Source organism: Dromiciops gliroides, chromosome 1, assembly GCF_019393635.1.
Source record: "Dromiciops gliroides isolate mDroGli1 chromosome 1, mDroGli1.pri, whole genome shotgun sequence".
Taxonomy (NCBI): domain Eukaryota; kingdom Metazoa; phylum Chordata; class Mammalia; order Microbiotheria; family Microbiotheriidae; genus Dromiciops; species Dromiciops gliroides.
In genome coordinates, this window is record NC_057861.1 from 717,139,550 (window position 1) to 717,160,434 (window position 20,885).

General features: G+C 40.5%; 1 protein-coding gene across 4 annotated transcripts in view; it reads right to left on the minus strand.

The window, feature by feature from the left end:
• The window catches only part of LRRN1 (leucine rich repeat neuronal 1), a 222,103-nt gene that overhangs the window by 180,786 nt on the left and 20,432 nt on the right, over positions 1 to 20,885 (minus strand). The window contains exon 3 of one of the 4 annotated variants that reach the window (XM_043976651.1): positions 1,429 to 1,481. The exons of the other annotated variants lie outside the window; for them this stretch is intronic. The gene's annotated coding sequence lies outside the window, so the exon portion shown is untranslated. The remainder of the gene's footprint in view (positions 1 to 1,428; positions 1,482 to 20,885) is intronic. 4 annotated transcript variants of the gene reach the window in all.

Consider the following 20,885-nt stretch of genomic DNA (forward strand, 5'->3'; position numbering starts at 1 on the left):
TAGACATAATCTTTTGAGGGTAATTAAGGTCAACACGAGAAAATCTTGGAAAACTCCATCCCATGGATTCCTATAATTTATTCTTATTTCTGATCCTCTGACAAATAAAAAATAGCTTTTTGTAGAGGAAAAGGGCCAATCATCATGGAATGTCAGTATGTCAGCACTGAGAGGAACCTCGGAGGGCAATCCAGACCTATCAATGAATCAGTCAACAAGCCTTTGTTAAGTACCTGCCATATATAGGAGGCATTCTGCTGAGCACTGGGGATACACTGGTAAAAACACAGGCTTCCTGTCCTCAAGGGGCTCCCATTCTAATAGAGACAACATACAAATATCTAGGTACAGTCAAGATATGTACAGGACAAATGGCAGATTATCTCTGTGCATACCTCAACAAAAATCTCCTTTGCAATATACCTGATCTATGGCTGTCCAACTTCTGCCTGAAGACCTCTAGTGAGGGAGATCCTATGACACCTTTTGCAGAAGCCTATTCCATTGGTGGATAACTATAAAAATCAGGAAATTTTGCCTTATCTCAAACCTCAGTTTACCTCTTTGCAACTGCCACTTATTGTTCCTAGCTCTGTCATCGTGGGGGCCAATCAGGGCAAATAGAGAGACAGAAGGATCCAGGGAACATGTCATTTCTTGTGCGTACCTTCTCCTCCTTCAGTCTACACTTGGTGACAAATTATTCCTTTAGTTTACTTTCTGGCCCCAGAGTGTCCTGAAAGATGTATTGTGGCTTCTCCAAATCCCTGGCATCCTTGAGACACCAGTTTACACAGAGTAGGATATTGGGATTTTCTCAGCCCCACTCTTGCATTCTGACTCTGTTTGGCCTTAATGCATTTCCAGAAGAGAAACTCATTCCCTCGCTGCTCCTTTGATGGGAGTGCAGTCAAATTCTTTCAGCCTCTTTGAGTTCCCAGAGGTTTATACTTTTAATTTTTGTGTATGGAGACTCTGAACTATAGGATGGAAAACAAAGATGATTTTGAGGAGCTATTAAATATTCATTTCTCTAGGTTTGTGACACCACAAAAACACTACTCTAATGTCTCATTGGAGTGTCGAGGGGACCTCCTGCAAAGCTTGGCCCTATCAGGTTTTACCGAATTGGAAAGGCTCTGGGCATGGTCTTGGTGATGGCCTATGACTGCTGGTGGCAGACCCATTAGTTAAGGTCAGAGAGGCTTGGTCATCTGGAGGTGCATCACTCAGTGCTCAAGTCTTTGACCTATGGAACACATTTTTGGGTGCAAATGTGTGATTTCACTCATGTGGAGAAACTCCCATGTAGAAACTCACCCATGGATGCAGACCATGCTGGAGAATTTCCTGGGGTTATTGAGAGGTTAAGTGGCTTACTGTAACAGAGCTTCATTGTCTTAAGGGAAGATTTGGACCTGGACTCACCTTCTATTTACTATGCCAGGTTCTTCTGTCAGTTCTCTTCTGTTTGCCCAGAGCTGGTAGGGCAATAGAAAACAAGCAACAAAAATGATAAAATGGGAGCAAGGATACTTAGAATTATGATATTTAGATCACCTACAAACATGAATTTAATAATTGCTACTCTGAATGTGAGATAATTGTCCAGTGACTAAGGAGGCATTGTAGTACCAGAGAAGCTAAATCACATTCATCCAGACAAAGGTAAAACAAGGAAAAATAGTAGAGGGGCATCTCACGCTGTCAAGATCATAGATCTACTGACTGACTGAGGTATATTTACAATATGCTTTCTGTATGTACAGAGGTGAATCTTTGCAGAGATGCCTTCTGTGATAATTGTTTCATGGGCTGACTGTCAACATGCTTTGGCACAAGGTTGCCATGGACACATGCCATTAATTTAGTTGACACACATTTATTAAGCACCTACTGTGTACACAGCTTTGACCTAGGTACTGGAACATATACATAGTAGAGATAAGACCAAGGTCCTGCCTTCATGAAGATTACAATTGAGGAGAGGGATAAGACATGAAATCCAGAATATTTTCAGTGTGTTAGAAGAAATGAAGTTGTAAATGGCATTCTTACTGACCAAGAACATCAGCACAGCCTTCATGGAGGATATGGTATTTAAATAGTTTTTTTTTAAATGAGTCAAGGGGGAACTAGGTAGCACAGTGGATAGAGCACCGGCCCTGGATTCAGGAGGACCTGAGTTCAAATCCGACCTCTGACCCTTGACACTTACTAGTTGTGTGACCCTGGGCAAGTCATTTAACCCCAATTGCCTCACTAAAAAAAAATGAGTCAAGTCAGTGTGGTTTATAAAACTAGCCTTGAAGCCAGAAAAATATAGCTTAAAATCTCACCTCTGATATACCGATTGTGTGACCCCTGGGCAAATCATTTAACTCTTCAATGCTCCAGGCATATCTCTAAAACTACAAGTAGGAAAGACAGTGACTTGTTATATTGGGAAAAAGAGTTCCTAATGCCAGTGAAATAGTAGGCTTAGTACCTATCTGTCCCCTATTAAAAATTGAGTAGAACACAATGGACAGGGAGAGGGAGGACATTATAGGTATCAGGAAGAGTCCAGCAGGTGTCTGAAGGCATGAATGTGATTGCATGAATAGCGTTCAGAGAATAGTACTGTCAGAGGGAGACTAACACTAGAAAGGTCTGGTGGTACCAGATTGGGGAAGGGGGGATGCCAGATAGAGGTGTGTGCATCAGTAAGTAGATAAAATGGAGTCACTGAAGAATTTCAGCAGAGGCCTGTCATGATTATATGTATGCATACTGATTTGTGTCTAATGGATAGCCATCTCTAGGCCTGGGGGGAAGGAGAGGGAGGAAGAAATAAAAAGAAAAAAAGAAATCTACATGATAATTTTGTATATTTGTTGTATATTTGAAAGGGATAGCAAGTTGTGCATAATAGATTTGCAGCTGAATGTACAATCATCTTTTTATTGTACTATGTTATGAAAATGCTTGTTTTATTCCATAAATTAAAAATAAAATTAAGAAAAGATATTTCTGGAAGCTTATAAAGGATAAACTGAACTGAGGAGAGGGTGAAGGTGGAGGGGAGCTCTGATAGAAATCTACTGGGTACTGGCCCTGAAGTCAGAAGGACCCTAGTTCAAATTTGATCTCAGACACTCAACACTTACTAGCTGTGTGATCTTGGGCAAGTTGCTTAACCCTGACTGCCTTGCAAAAAAGCCTCTAAAATAGAAAAAAAAAGAAGTCTATTTGCATAATGCAAGTGGTTGATGAGGGTGTGCATTAAGGTGGTTATGGAGAAAATAGAGAGAAAGGAACAGAAGAAAGAGACAATATGCCATCAAAAGCCTGATGTGTTCTGAAAGGTGAACTCAGAAGCCATCCTCAGAACAGTAGGGAAACTGGAACAAACCGTTTACCCAGAGAACCTTGACTTTCTGCCAAGGGCACCTAAGAGTCATCCTCCACTTTTCATTCTTACTCATAGCATCTCAGGCCTTTCTCTATCTGATCAGTCACCAAATCTCTAATGCGTCAACTTCTCTCCACTGATATAACAAACACCACCAACCTAATTCATGCCCTTATCCCCACTTCCTTAACTATTACAATTGCCTCCTAATTTGTCCCTGTGTTTCTAGCCTTTCCCTTCTCTGATTGTTTACAAAGCTGCCAAATTGATACTCTGAAGTCTGACCTGGTAACTCTCCTGCTCAAGAAACTTCAGTGACTCCCTATTATTTTGAGGAGAAAGTACTTTTTAAAAAAACCCTTCATAATCTGGCTACAAATTATATATCTAAACTGATTCTACATTAGCCCCATTATTGACTCTATATTCTAGTTGATTTGGCCTCCTGGTTATTGCTTATTCATGTCCTCTGTTAAAAGCCAATCACTTCCTTTCTTTATGATCCTAGGCAAGTCTTGTAACCACTCTAGGCCTTGTTTTCATCATTTGTAAAAGGGGATAATAATAGCACCCACCTCACAGGGGTGTAAGTTGTAAGGAGCAAATGAGATAAAGGATGGAAAGTATGTTTCAAGCTGTAACATGTTATTATACATCTTTCATCATCACCACTACAATTATTGCTGCTGTTATTATTAGTGTTCCTGTCCATGTCTTTTCTTGGTGTCTGTACAAGCTGCACCCCATTCCTGATGTGCTCTCCTTCCTCACCTCTGTCTCTTGGAACTCAGTGCCCCCTCTTTCAAGAAACTTTCCCTGATTATCCAAGTTATGAGTAACTTCCCTCAAATTACTTTGCTATCCATTTAAAAATTGTACTTATTGGTACACCTGTTGTCCCCTCTTCTTCTACCTGTGCCTAGTAGGATATAAATTCCTTTCATTTTTGTTTTTACATCACATACTTGGCTTAAAGTAGGCAGGTTGTTGAGTTGAATTGAATGGGGAGAAAAAAAGAGAGAGGGGAAATAAGTGAATAACAAGTCACTATACAAACTTTCTCTTGGTCCCAAAGAAATAGTTCTTCCCCATCGCAAAACCTTAAAATCTTTTTTTGTTGGACACTTATGCTAACCTTAACCATTTTCTAACTCTCATCTTTCTCTTGCTAATCATTTCTAGCAAATGATGCTCCTGGTTCACCCATTGTAACAAGTTAGACTTGCCACTGTTTGGGTTAGTGATCGCAGCAAGAGATGACATAGAGAAGTGAGAATTCTAATGGTTTCCATGATGCATTATGAATAAAACAAAATTTATATCCTACCCTTGCAGAGACATAATGGAGACAGTGTGTGCCCATAGGCAAGTCCTAAAACTCCTTTACATAATGAAATGTTCCTAAGAGCCCATATTATTCATCAGTAGGCAAAGCAGCATGGGATAGTGGGCCAAACAAATGTATGAGGACATGCTGGGGTAGGGTTTCCTAATTTTGGTTTGGCCACACAAAGCTTTTAATGCGACCTTGAGCAAATAGCATAACTTGGTGGCTTCATTTCCTTCCTCTCTGAGCTGGAAGGGATCTTAGGAAGTCATCCAATCTGTCTATCCTCCTACCTTCCATTGGCATTCCAATCACTTCTAAAAGCTAGCTGTCCTTATTGTGGTGAGGGTTTTTTTTCCTTTGGTGAGGGAGGGGAAGAGCAAAGGAGAGGAAATTTGGGAATTCCATATAATTAATTCAACAAGTATTTGGTAAAAACTTACTATGTGCCAGGGACTGGGCTGACTATCAGGAATAAAAAGACAAAAAGTTCATGCCTTCATGAAACTTATGGTCTAGGTATGAAAATCCTCAATTATAGTATATATTTTTATGGCTGGAGACTATATGGTGCAACAAATTTTCCCAGTGCACATAAAATAGTATTTCATTCTTCATATGCAATATTTTCCAGGATCAATGCTATTGTATAAAATGAGGTAGACCTGTAGAAAAAAAAGGAAATTCTGGGTATTCAATTTTAAAACGTATAATCATGGGATGATGATGTGCCTTCCTCTGGCGATTTTAAGGGACAAAGAGTAGACAGTCATCCCCGGGATGGCATGAATAGATCCCTGCCAATGCAATAGGTGAGGTGATAACTTCCCAGACGGTGGCTGAAATGAGCACATTTCTGGAAGAAGCACAATGTTCAATGCGGATGAGCCCAGGTCTAGGTGCAGTAATGGCTTCCTTGGGAGAAAAGGGAAAGTGGCTGTTTTCCGAGCTAAGTGCAAAAGTCAGAATTGCACGATGGCAAATCACATGGAGGGCAGGGTCAATGTATCCCTGGCTAGGCTCCAGGAAAAGGCATCAGTCTGAAAACAAAAGTTAAAAAACGAACAAACAAACAAAACCAAGTAAATGAATAAAAGTCAAATACTGGAGAGGCTGCATGGTCTGTTTGACAGAACATTGGAGGATTATTCCTGAGGAAATTTTAGAGCCCACTGCTGTTTCGCCTGACGAAAAAAGTCAAAGCATCTTAACTTCTCTGTGATTTCATTGAGAACCTGTGGATTTTCAGGTTTGAAGGGACTTTTGGGATCACTGATCTAACTCTTCCTTTTTCAGATGAGGACATGGGAGACCCAGAGGTGGTAAGTGACTAGAACTAAGTAGTAGCATAGCTGGGATTAGAAGTCAGCTTCCCTAACTCCCTGCTCCAACAGCATGGTACAGTGGAAAAAGTAGGAGTTAGGAGTCAGTCCATTCCAGTCCTGGTACACTTACTACCTGCATGTCCACAGGCAAGTTGCTTGATTTCTTTATTCCTAAGTTCCTCATCTGTTCAACAAGAGAGTTGTACAACATGGTGTAGTGGAAACAGTAGTAGATTCAGAGTCATGAGACCTGAGTTCAAAACCCAGCTCTATCATTTTTACCCATGTGGATCTGGGCAGGTCACTTAACATTGCTTGGTCTGTTTCCTTATCTGTGAGATGAGAGAGTGAAGTAGATGACCTCTATCATCTTGTCATTCTAGTAATACTAAATTACCTTGGCCAAGAGGGCCAATGAAACCATACAGTTTTATTGCTGTTTTTTGTTCATTTCAGTTGTGTCTGACTCTGTGACCCCATTTGAGATTTTCTTGGTAAAGATACTGGAGTGGTTGGCCGTTTCCTCCTCCTAGTTTTATAGATCAGGAAACTGAAGCAAACAGGGTTAACTGACTTGCTCAGGGTCAGAAAGCAAGTAAGTGTCTTAGGATGGATTTGAACTCACGAAGATGAGACTTGCTGATTCCAGGCCCCAGACAGTTGTAGAGATCAACTATTTGGGGATTATGTCTATATGACCAATTTTTATTTGCGTTGTTGTTTGTATACAAATCACCAGCACTATCAGGAGAATAAGGGCAAACACCCATCTTTCCTCTAATTTAGTAGAAGAGAGAAATGAGAAATCAAAATAGGCTATGATAATCATCTAAATGCAGTTAAATGAAATGGAATTGGGGTAAATGTGAACTCATATTTCTGTTTTAAAGAAAAAGCCAACTGCACAAGTCTAGGATGAGTAAGATATGATTAAGTTTACTTGGCTCAGACCTGAGGGTTATTTTTTGAAGGTTTTTAAAGTTTAATTTTTATTTCATTTTGAACTTAAATACATAGACAAAACAAGAACATTTCCATGTACACAGAACAACCTAAAAAGAGGATTCACTATAAAACCCTAACTTTCCAGTTCACACTGTTTACTTTTTTTTTTAAACTATATAAGTACTACTTGTCATTTTCAAAGCTGACTTGGGGGTTATTAATCAACTACGAGCTCAATATAAGGCAACAAAATGACAATGACAGGTTGAGCAAAACAACAAAAAAGTGCTGTGTGTGTATATGTGTGTGTTGAGGGGGTGGTGAGGCAATCATAAGATTTTAGGACCTAGAACTGAGAGGGATCATCTTAGTTTAACTCCTAAGTCACTTTACAGTTGAGGAAGTTGAGACCCAGATAGCTGAAAAGAGTGACTAGAGTCATAATCCACTCCACCCTATTCTTGTCAGACCACATCTGGAATATCGTTTCAGTTGAATAAACTAGGGATATCTATCCTGGAGAAGAAAAGATTTAATAGAAAAATGATAGCTATCACCTGCAAGTATCTGAAAAGTCTGTTGTGAAGAATCGTAATGGTTTTTCTTGGCTTTGCACGCAGTACTAGGAAAGATGGGTGGAAGTTGTAGGGAGGCTGTTTTGGTCTCATCTAAGGAAAAATTCCAATAATTAGAGATATCCAAAAGTGGAATGGGTTACCTTAGGAGGGAGAAAATTCTGTGTTACAGGAGATCTCCAAATAGAGGCCAGATGACCACTTTCCAGGGAAGGAAGGAAATATGGTGGAGTGATTAGGACACTAGACTTGCAGTCAGGAACAGCTGAGTTAGAATTTTATGCCAGACACTTATTACCTGTCTGACCTTGAGGGAAGTCAGTTAAACTTCCTTATGCATCATTATCCACACCTGTAAAAGGAAGATGATAATGGCACCCACATCCTAGAGATGTTGTGAAAATCAAATGAGATATAATATGTGTGTGTGTCTGTAAGGCACTGTGCAAAACCTTAAAATGATATTAAATGCAAGAAGTTATAATTGTATTCTAGAAGATATTTCTTTTCCCATACGAATTCAACATGCAAAAAGCATCATTTGAAGGCATTGTGCTGAGGATTTAAAGATGAAAAACATCACAGTCTCTGCCACCAAGAAGCCAAGAAGCCGACGTGACCTTGAAGGTGCCTTCTTTCAACAACATTATTCTTTGATTCCCTATCCCTTGACAGCGTCTGTATTGCTCCTCCTCCAACTTTTAAGAGTAACTAAATATTGTGATTTATTGATAATTTTTCACATGTGTGTCTTATCTCCCTAGGCAGATAATCAGTTCCTTGAGTGCAGGGATCATACAGTGTCTATTCTTTCCATTCCCCATAGCCCCTTGCAAGGTACAGAATTATTGTCCAGTGAACAGTTGTTGAATGAATAATTGGTGATTCTTGTTTCAGAGGAGATGGTAAGACCAGATGCTTACTGTCTGGAGGGAGACTGTATAATTGGTTAAATTCAAAGAATGACTCTTAGATCTACAGAGGCAGAATCTCCACCCTTCAAGTTGGTTTAGCTTGTGACAAACACATGACCTACTGAAGAGTGCCAGAGATTCAACAGAATTGAACTCTGGGAGTGAATTTTCATCACTTTTTTGAGTGCTTAAAACTACCAAAGTACAAAGCATCAAGTACTGGGCATGAAGTCTCAACTTTTTCTTTATCCCTAAAAGGGGGCAGACACCATTTTATTTACCTCTTTTTTGTGCTTTTTTTTTGTGATGAAATCTTTTTGTAAATTTTAAAAATGTGAATTCTTAACATTGCTTCAGAATGGATACAGTACAGTATACTGAATAGGACACTAGATTTGGAGTTAGGTTAGGTCAGGGTTCAAATTCACCTTAGATACTTACTAGATGTATGAAGCTATTGTTTTCCTCATATGTAAAATGAGGAGGGTGGACTTGATGTTCTCTAAATTCACTTTTCTCTAATATCTATGATCTTATGATTTATATTATTTCAAAATGGTTGGAATAGGTATTTTAATTTAATATGTGTAGAAATATTGCATCCCTAAGAAACCAGAATTAATTTAACTTTGTTACTCATTTTCCTCATCTAAAATGGGATTATCCTGTATGAATCTGATACTCACAGGGATTGAAAAGCACTCAGAAATATACACAAGACTCTTCTAAATCCTTGTTGATGCTTTTGTCCTCCTATAATTGGTCTGTTTCTAATTTTGCATATGTGCAACATTCCTTCAGTGGTGCTTCCCCAACTTGTACACTCACTCAAAGGGTTGTTCCTGAGTGAGGGGTAACTAGTCCTACCACAGATTCTGTATACCTTGTAGGTCTATACTTCTACTACTATAGCTCCTGAGCCTCCAGGGGAGTGCTTCAAACTAAAAATTAGTCAGTATATACAATTAGCTCTTAGCCAAGGTATGTATTAAAATGGTGTGGTAAAACAGTAGCTACAAAACACTTCCCTATACACCTAACCCCTGGGACTGGCGCTCTCTCTCTCTCTCTCTCTCTCTCTCTCTCTCTCTCTCTCTCTCTCTCTCTCTCTCTGTGTGTGTGTGTGTGTGTGTGTGTGTGTCTATCTCTCTGTCTCTGTCTCTGTTTCTCAAACCATCCCTGGAACTTACTGAATGGTGTGTCTCCTATTGGGCACATAGTACTGCTGCTAGACACCACAGCCCAAGTTAAGTAAGGGATACAAGAAGACAAAATCACTTTTCCCCCAGCAAAACTGAAAAGCAGGGTGCTTCTCCCACTGCTGGCTGTCTCTGGGACATAACTATTTAAAGGCCCATGGGGTACAGCCAATGATAAGCGCAGCTAACTACATTGCCCCCTTTTGCCCAGATAAATATGTTGATCACTTCCAAAGGGATCAGTGGGTTTTGATACCTCGTTGTCATTCATGTTTAGATCAACTGACTTGGGGTGGTGAATCAAATTTCCCCTCCCCAAGTGCATTTTGTACACTTATCTGGGTACATATTTATTTCATATCCCCAGGAGGATGTTAGATCACGGAGCATGAGGAGTCTTTTATTTTTGTCTTTATATGAGAACCTCTGTGGGTAGTTAAAAATTGTTGAATTGAAAGGAATTGTTGGTTTTGTTTTCTAGTGATGGGATCTGATTGATCATCTTATTCTTTATTATCTAACCCCACTCATGGTAAATGTTATGAGACCCCACAGTAAGGCATACATATCCTACCTAATACACGGGGTTGCTTTAAGGCTTAAATGGGATCTTGGCTATGAGTGCTTAGTAGACTGTAAAATGCTATATAAATGTCTTATTGTTGTGCAATTTTGGTGCATAGGGGTGATAGCATTCCAAAGCAATAGAAAAAAACCAAAGTGATCTCATGTCAGGAAGGGAATTTTGAGTTCATGCCAGTCAGTCAACTCTTGATTAAGCACTTACTGTTTGCCAGTCATTGGGCATAAAATGACAGAGGTAAAACACAGCTATCTCCTATAAGAAACTTGCATGCTGATGGGAGAGGGACATGTATGGGACTGTATATGATACAAACAAAAGAGATGCAAAGTAACCCTGGGCTGGGGAGGAGGCACAAGTAGCTGGCCCTGGAAAAGCTTCTTATAGATGGTGGCACTTGAGCTGAGTCCTAAATATGACAAGGGATTCCAAGAGGTGGAGGTGAAGGAGTCCATCCTATTATGGACGACACCCAGTGAAAAGGCACAGAGATAGGAAATGGAGTCTTGTGTGTGAGGAACAAGCAGACTCATTTGCCTAGACTATTGCAGAGTGGCTGCAGGAAAGTAATGTCCAATAAGGCTAGAAAGGTAGATTGTGGATAGGTGGGTAAGAGCTTCAAAGGACAGAGTCTGTATTTGATTCTTGAGCTAATAGGATTAGTGGATTTTATTCAGTATAAGGGAAAGATGGTAAATTCAGATGTCATTTCTTGATGTACACTCCTTTACAGTCTTGTGGAAGATGGACTGGAAGTGGGAGAGACTTGAGGTAAGCAAACTAATTAGGAGACTGTTACAGTCATCCAGGCAAGAGGTGATGAGGGTCTAAACTATGGTGAGTGGAAATAAGGGAACACAGGTGAGAAATGTTGTTGAGGTAGAAAAGACAAGACTTGGCAAACCCAGGTGCCTTAGAAGGAAAGGTCCTATACCTATGAAAGAAAAAGGGATGTTTGGAAGAGTGATGGGTTTAGGGGAGAAAGATCAGGAGTTTGTTTTTGGACAGACTGAGTCTGAGATAACCAGGGGACGTATAGCTTGAGATGGCCAAAAGGCAGTTGGTGATGCAGGACTATACTTGACAGAAAGTAGATATTTGAATTTGAGGTGGGAGAGGGGTTGGCTTGATTTGATTCAGCTAATCTGTAGAGGAAAGAGCTTTAGATTCTGAATCAAAAGAATCCTACTTCTTCTACTCACTCTTTGTATGACATTAAGTCACTCAACTGCTTTGTGCCTCAGTTTCCTCACTTGTAAAACATAGAAGTTAGACTAGATAACTTCTAAGCTCCCTTCCAGTTCTACATATCTCAGACTCCTACCAACTATGATAGGGCCTTTGGTTCAAAGTTCTCATGGCACGAGATAACTTATCTCCAATGATAAGCAGAAGAATAACTAGAAGAAGGTAACCAGGATGGTGAAAGACCTCAAGTTCTTTCCATATTAGGATCAAGAGGAGGAAACAGAGATGTGAATCGTGGAAAAGAAGAGACATGATACTTGTCTTCAAGTATCTGAACAGCTCTCCCATGGAGTACAGATTAGTCTCATTTTGCTTGGCCGCAGAAGGAAGAACTAGAACCAATGGGTAGAATTGACAAGGCGTAAATTTACACTCCATGTCAGGAAGACATTATTGTTAGAGAGTTGTTCAAGAATAAAACTGGGTTGCTATGGGACACAGAAGGGCATCTAGGTGGTGCAGTGTCACCTAGATAGAGCACCAGGCATGGAGTCAGGAAGAATCATTTTACTGAGTTCAAATCTAGCCTCAGACACTGTTTGTGGGCAAGTCATTTAACCCTGTTGGCCTCAGTTTCCTCATCTGTAAAATAAACTGGAGAAAGAAATGGCAAACCATTCTAGGATCCTTACCAAGAAAACCCCAAATGGGGTCATGAAGCATCTATTGTGACTGAAATGACCAAACAACAACCAAATGGGAGGCAGTAGGTTCTTCCTCATTGTAGTCAGCTAAGTAGCATATTATATGGGAAGTACCGAGTTCAAATTCTACATACTTAATAGCTATATGAATCTGGGCTATTCATTTAATCTCTGACTGCCTATTTTCTCATCTGTTAAATGAGGGAGCTGGATTAGGAGACTTCTAGAATCCCTTCCAGCTTGAGATCTATGATCCTATGCATCCTACTGACTGATGGGTCCAGTTACATTTCATAGTCGTGTAGAAACAGCTGAAAAAATCTTAGAAGTACTAACCGTCCAATATGAAAAATAAATTTAAACCAAAACCAAAACTTTCTGTAAATATTGCTTTATTTAGGCTAGAAACTGGGAAGCTAAATGGTGAAGTGGATAGAGTGAAGAGTCTGGAGGCAGGAAGACCTGGGGTCAAATGGAGTCATCTGACACATTAGCTGTGTGACTCTGGGCAAGTCACTTCACCCTATTTGCCTGAGTTCCTCATCTGTAAAAATGAGCTGGAGGAGAAAATGGCCAACCACTCCAGTATCTTTGCCAAGAAAACCCCAAATGGAGTTCTGAAGGGTTGGACACACATGTACAACAACAGGATAGGGACATTACTGTAACTGGATCAGTCTTTTTGAGCGTTGGTTAGGTAACAACACCCACATACACATCCATAGACACATACATATTTCCTGAAACTATAAATTCAGCTGTGACTCTTTGGTCAAACCATTCACTTAAAAAGTATTTAAGTACCCACTGTGAGTCAGGCATTGCTTTAAGTGCTGGGGGTGCAAGGACAAAAAGGGAAATCCTTGCTCTCAAGGAACTTATGCTCTCATGGAGTGAAACAACCTGTACCCCAAAGACAGGCAGTGTAGTATAGTGGAAACAGCTCCACTTGGATTCCAAGGACCTGCCTTTGAAGCCCAGGTCGGCAACTTATTACCTGTGTGACCTTCACTGAGTCACAACCTCTCCAAGCCTCAATTTCCTCACCTGTAAAATGAAGACACGGGTCTTTGGCAGTCTGGTGAAGCACATGGACCTTTTCTTAGAATAATGTTTATTGCCTCCATTCACAATGAAAGGAAATGCTAATTGTCAGTTAAAGTTGATTGAAGATAAAGATGTACTTTTATTTCCCCATGAGAAATAGCAGGGACACAGGTTGGGGAACCGGGGAAGCTAAGATTTCCTGGGCACAGAGCATTGGAACAGACAGCATCACTCTATTTCCAAGAAATGGTGTCACAGACTCCTTAGGACATCTTGCCTTCCTTGGAGCCAGGGGAGTTAATTTTCATTATGTTTCATGAGATGTAAGGACTCCAGAGTTCATAGAAGTTAAAAAAAATGTGCTACCTAAGAACATGACTAGGTGTTGTCTCCCCTGAGGAACAACCATGACAGGATATTCGAATGCACAATATGTGGTACCTCTCTGAGTATCACACAGTTGCTGTTCAGTTATTTTTTCCCCTTGGAAGCACATTTCCAGGCTGTGTTTAAAGAGACGATGCCATTAAAAAGAAGGGGGAAAGCATCACATTTGCTATAATGATACAGTGCTAATTAAATCTTTGCATCCTACTTAGAATTTTAATCTTGGAGTTTAATGGGGAGCCCCTTTAAGTGATCCTCTTTTAAGTACTGCATTAAGGACCCTTGCTACCAGAAGTGTTTTTGCTTTTAACAAGTTGGGAACCAAGTGCCTGAGAGTGGAACTTCTTGGGACTACAATCCCTTCCCCCCATAACTAAACCCACATGTTTAATATTTACAGTAACTTTTACAATTCAGTCTTAACATTGATGTAACCAAGTCACTTCTTTTCTTTGTGAGATTTCTATGGATGCAAAGATATTGTAAACAAAATGTAGGTAATGGAATAGAAATTAATCAACAAGCTTAAAAACTCGGCTGAGGAAGGCAGCATTGTTTGCAGACAATGCTGGCCTTTGTAACTGCAAAACAGTTTCCCATCTTACAATGCTTGATGCAGAACTCTGGTGATGCTGATAGTAATCTGTGAGCATGAACAAAAGCTAACCATCACTTTTTAATTGATTGGGCTCTTGAAAGTGAGATTTATGTGTGTATATCTGTTGGGAGGGTGTCACAAAACATAGCAACAATGTTTGTTTGAAATTATATTGAATTGCACACTATTTTCTCTGGTGCAAGCCATCTCATTTGGATATGCCTAACTGCCTAACACTAAACATGTTTCCAGAAACCTGAAGATTTGATCACAGGATGTTAACACTGAAAAGGACCCCACTGTTCATTGGGTTCATTTTATAGCTACAAAAAGACTTATTTTACGACATACTTGGCAAGAAGTCTTTCAACCTTTCTTGAAGACTTCCAATGTGAGAGAAAACCATTGCCTCTCATTTTACTTTGGGGAAGCTATAAATGTTAGGAATTTTCTCTTCATATCAAGTCTATATTTCCATTATGTCTAATCTCTCTTCCACATTTACAACCTTTCACCTGTTACCTGGCCTGGATTCTCCCTCAAAAAACTCCATAGACCAGGAGTTCTTAAGATCTTGTAAAGTTCATGGACCCCTTCTCAGAATCATGTTTTAAATATATAAAATAAAATACACAGGATTATAATGGACATCAATTCCACTGAAATAGATATGTGTTTCCCTCTTGTCCAAGTTCACAGACTCAATGAAATATATCTGTGGAACCTGTGGGAGTCCATAGACGGACCACAGTTTAAGACCTACACTTAACTCTCCCTCCCATGCCTTGCTTAGAAGCATCAAGAAATCTGGGCTTATTTTGAAATGTCATTTATCAAGTTATCTACAGGCCTATTTCCTAGAACCATCTTCTACTTCAAGAAAAAAAAAGTGTACTTGGGTCAAGACTCTACTTAAAGAGGAGGCTTTGTCAGACTATGTGTCTCAGCTAATGGTTCAGAAAGTGTAGCCACCAAAATTATTTGACCCTTTCAAGTTTTGAACTCTAATATCACTATAAATAACCCTTGTATTAAAGACATTACCAGAGATTTGAGCTAAGTTACAAAGCTTCACTTATTGTATTTGCATTTAATATAAGCTCAGTCCAGGGTCTCCTGACCAAAAAAAAAATTCTTTTGGCTAATAATTGGACCAAATGTTTGGATCTAGGGCATTGGGTTAAGTTTGTTTGGGAAGTAATAAACTAATGGGCTGTGGTCAAAAAGTTGGAGTTGGAGAGGGCCTTAGAAGGTCAGTCTAACTTTCTCATTGAATGGGTGAAAAAAATGGTAGAGATTAAGTGATGTCCTTATAGAAGGAAGACAGGAAATAAGCATTAAGTGCATCTTCTGTGTTCCAGGCACTGTGGTACATGTTTACAAATTTTATCTCATTGGATCCTTATAATAACCCTGCAAGATAGGTACTGTTATTATCCCCATTTTATAGTTGAGGAAACTGAAGCAAACAGAGGTTAAGTGACTTGACCAGAGTCACCTAGCTGGTAAGTGTTTGAGGCTGGATTTGAACTGAAGTCTTCCTGACTCCAGGCCCAGTGTGCTATGGTCACAAATTCAGGAAAAATTGGGGCCTGATTTGGCCACAGGGCCTGCTTTGAAGGTTGGTCCTTTGACTTTAAATCTAATACCCTGTCCACTGTACCATGATGCTTTCTTGTAAAGAAGGTACCATTTATTCTGTTATTTCCATAACAGATAAGAAACGGAGATTCAGAAAAGTTATCACTTGTTCACATAGCAAGAAAGTTAGGATTTAAACCTAGTCTTCTCTGGATTCTAAGTCAAGATGACTTAGAGCTCTCAGGCCATCTCCTCCAATGCATATATTTTATAGAGGAGGAAAACTGAGGCCCAAGAAATGACTCCCCCTGATTCACACAAGTATAGGATCACATCATTATAGATTCAGAGTTGAAGGGACCTCAGAAGCCATCTAATCCAAGACCCTCATCTTACTGATGAAGAAACAGGACGAGAAAAGGTCAGGAACTTCATTAAGGGTACATTGGTGGTGAGTGACTAAAGCAGAATTTAAACTCAGGTTCTCTCATTCCAAATAATGTACTATTTCTGCTATATGACTATCTCTGGTCTATTGAGTAAGTCCCGTTTATCCACCATTTTGAGTCGGCCTGAAGTCCACCAGCCTCTTTTAGGCCCATAGGTCTTGACAGATGGGCCAGCAAAGGCAAAAACATCAGCAAGATGGCTGGGCCTAGTTATGTTCCTTCTCTCAAGGGGAATAATTGCCACGGGGATGCAGAAAATGGGGGTAACAGAATGATCCCAGGCTAAGTTAACGCTATTCTACTCCCTGAGGCTCCAGTCTGTATAAAATGAATGGTTTAGGTTACTAAGTTAACAAGATAAGTTTGAATAACTGTCTCCTGTCCTATTCAATATGGATGCCACACTTGATAAATCAAAAAGCTCTTCAGAAGAGGCTACATTTCTAATCGATGAATCCCGGTAAAAGAACATTTCATCCAATGGTTCTTGTAAAATGCATGATTTATTAGGGAGATATATTTCAGCCTTCAAAATCAAGCCGAGCCGTTTTTATTTAAATCTTGAGGCAAATTCACACAGTGGATGGAAAATGAAATGCTTTCATTCACAATCCTGGCCTGAGCAAAAATAGGGTTGATCTTGCAGAATATGGAGCCTGTTTACCAAGCCAGATGCTGAACTCCAAACACTGCTGCCTTTGTTACTATATTATAAATTAGTAGTTCATCAGGGTTAACATTTCACATAGGAAATAACCACAAATGTCGAACACTACAAAAACACGGCCGTCGAGTGACGTGCAGAACACAGAGGTGGCAAGCCCAGGGGTCCCCATGCTGGGCTTGCGGTCAGGAATACCTGGATTCCCAGGGCCACGCAGTGCAGAGCTAAAAGGAGCCTCAGAAGCCCTCACTTTAGAGACGAGGAAAGAGAAGCCCACAGAGATTAAGTGACATAGCTGGAAGGAAGGAACCACAGGTGACATTTAGTCTAAACCCTTCATTTTATAGATCAAGGAACAAAAGATACAAGGAGTTGAGCAATGTGCTCAAGGGTACCCAGATGGCATCGGGGCGAATTCGAACCTAGGTCCTCTGCCTCCAGTCAGCTCCCTTTCCACTGAGCCACTGTTTTCAGATGCTTATTGGCTGAATGACCCTGCATCACAACCACTATTAGCTTCAATTTCCTCATCTCTAAAATGAAGGTTGCTGTGAGGATTACATAAGATAATGTATGTAACGCACTTTGCAAACCTTCACCTGCTATATAATGTCAGTTGCTTCTATTATGATCACCACCACCAACAATAATGATATTATTAATAATAACTAACATTTAGATAATGCTTTACAGTTTGCAGAGCACTTTATAGATATCATCTCATTTAATCCTCCAAGGGGCAGCTAGGTAATGAAGGGGATAGAACACTGGCCATGAACTTGGAAGGACCTGAGTTCAAATCTCACCTCAGACACTTACTAGCTGTGTGACCCTGGGCAAGTCACTTCACCCCAATTGCCTTAAACATCTGGCGCCATCTCCAGTCATACTGGTGTATATCTTGCCACTGGACCCAGATGGCTCTGGAGGAGAGGGTGAGGTTGGTGACCTTGCATAGCCCTCCCTCACTTAAATCCAATTCACTGCAAGTCATGACATCACCCTGATGTCACAATCCTCTTTGAGAATGAAGGACAAACAACAACAACAATTGAAACCCTGAGAGGTGGGTGTTATGGTTGTACCCATTGTACAAGTGAGGAAACTGAGGCAGACTTGCTTGAATTACACAGCTATTAAGTTAAATGAGAATGGATTTAAATTCTGGTAGGTTTTCCTGACTCTGGGTCCATCTGTGCTTCTAATAGTAGTTATAATAATAGATTTAATGGCGAAAAAAAAAACCAAAATCCTGTGATTTGTCAAAGCTTGAGCTTCTTAGACAGTAGGCTGTATCTATGATGATATTTTCCCCTTTAAACATGAATCAGCTTTTATAAGGTGAGTATGATGTTCTTGCATTGCTTTGAGTAATGACAAGACGCATACCAGGTACTTTAGTTGCCTCAAAGAGTAATGTTCTCTATTTATGGATTATATGCTTGTACCATATAATTACAAGATATTTAGATTGAAAGCCCCTGTGAAAACAAATGGGGCAGACATATCTTATTACAGATAAATTAGATATTACTTTCAAGAGCTTGAGAAATTATAACTTTACTTCAGTATTCAGAACAAACCACCCACTAACTGGCACCTACAGAAGCACAGCGAAATGACCAGGCTGATGTTGGGAAGAAAAATCTGTCAGTTTAAACTATTTTTTCTCTAATAGATATATCTTATAGAAATAGGAGGGATGTATTTGGAGGATATCAGTAAAACAAAGGTAGTATCTATTGATTAGAGTTCTAAGAGACTCTAGAGATTGGTTAGTTAGCAAGAATATATCAAGTACTAACAGCATCTTGAGCTCTGGGTCTGGAGTCAGGAAGACCTGAGTTAAAATCTAGCCTCAGATATTTACTAGCTGTGTGACCCTGGGCAAGTCATTTAACCTCTTTTGGCCTCCGTTTCCTCAAACACAAAATGGGAGCAATACCTATCTCCCAGGGTCGTTGTGAGGATCAAATGACATAACATTTGTAAAGAACTTAGCACAGTGCCTAGTACATTATTGCTGATCAATTGTGACCCTGTAGATACAACATAGTACAACAATACTCCAATACTATCCATGGCGTTTTCTTGGCAAAGATACTGGAGTGGTTTGTCATTTCCTTCTCCAGTGGATTAAGGCAAACAGAGGTTAAATGATTTGCCTAGGGTCACACAGCTAATAAGTGTCTGAGGCTGGATTTGAACTCAGGTCTTCCTGACCCCTGGCCCACTACTCTCTCCACTGAGCCATCTATGTGCCTAGCACATAGCAGTTGCTATGTAAGTAGTAGTAGTAGTGGTGGTGATGGTACTGCTGCTGCTGATGTTACTACTACTACTACTACTACTGCTACTACTACTACATGTTAGGAACTGCCTTAGATATTGGGTTCACTAGTGAGCCAATTTTTTTTTTTGATATAAGGTATTTTATTTTTTCCATTACATGTAAAGATAGTTCTCAACTTTTGTTTATAGTGAGCCAATTTTTATGTTACAAATAAGGAAATGTAGGCCCAGAGAGGTGACTATTGGTCAATATTACATAGTTAACCAAATTACAAAGCCTGCATTCAAGGGCAGACACTCTTGTCTCCAAAGCCAGTGCTTTCACTCCCTGGGATGGCTCACTCCAACATTCCCTTCCCTGTCTCTATCTAGATTCTCAACTTCGGCAGGGAGGTAGGGAGAGGGAGAGGGGGAGGGGGAGGGAGAGGGAGAGGGAGAGGGGGAGGGGAGGGGGAGGGGGAGGGGGAGGGGGTAGAGAGAATGAGAATATGAGTGAGAGAGCTGGAGGCTGCCAAGACACTCTTTCACCTTGTGTTCACACAGCTGCCAGTCAGTTGACACTGGTAACTCATATTGCCGATGTTAGAGTAGTTTGGCCTAACTCAAACAAGGGTGGAATTTGCGCCCTGGCAATTATCTGTAACCTCACTGTGAGGCTTTACCTGCTTGTATGTCATGGTGACACAAATGGCTTTCCACTGCCCCCTCTAGTCCACTGTCTCATCTTTAACATGGATTGTTCTCTTCAGCCCCCAAAGGTCATGAAAATCCAATGCTCCTGCCTGAAAACTTCCAAACTGGGGCTGAGCCAATGAATGCTGTATTTCCAATGGGGTCCCCAGGGCAGCAGCTGTGGCTCTGAAGTTTCTCCAGAAGCAAAGTTTCCCTTAGGGATCCCTGAGGGGCCAGGGCAGTTTGCCTACGGAAATCTTAAGTAGTACAATTCTGATCGTGCTGATATACTCAATTCTAAGTATAAAGTCAAGCAGCAGATGAGGGGTAAGCATCCTTGTGGGACAGAAACCCACCATTATCTTGGCTCCTGTTAGATAAAGAAAGAAAGGAGGCAAGAGTATAGGACAAAAGGAAATAGATGTCAGGCTCCCAAGACCTAAGCTTGAGGCACTCCTGGGACCTGTGAGGCGAAGAATAAGGCTTCTGGTGTTCACTGGGCTCCAGCCTTTGCACAGTTTGGCAGTACGATCTAGCACAGAAAGCACCCCCAGGGACACACACAACAAGAGGAAACACGAACAGTGGCAAACAATGCACATTTATCATCCACTACCTTTATGCCCAGGTGCACAGGAACCATTCTGAAACACAAGAGACTGAGTGCTTCTTACCTGGCTTTTTCTCATCCTTGAAGGACAATTCGAGAACAAGAGGAGTATTCGAGAAGTGTATAATTGCCCAAACTGTAAATATAAGAAGGACTTTCTGTCTCCTCCAGATTTTTATATTGATTATGGGTAGACCCAGTATGGGACACAAGCCAGTTTCCTTCTCAAGACTGTTGGGAGCAGCAGCTGCCTTCCTACTTGATGACTGCCCAGCTCTATTGTCACTACCCTTGCCATCCTTACCATGGTAGCATGCTGGACTCCCAACTGGAAAGCAATCAGTAACCCATTCATCATTGGTTAAACTTCTTCCATAAAGACAGTAGAATGAAAAGGCTTATAGAGCTATAGAGTCAGAAGACCTGAGCTT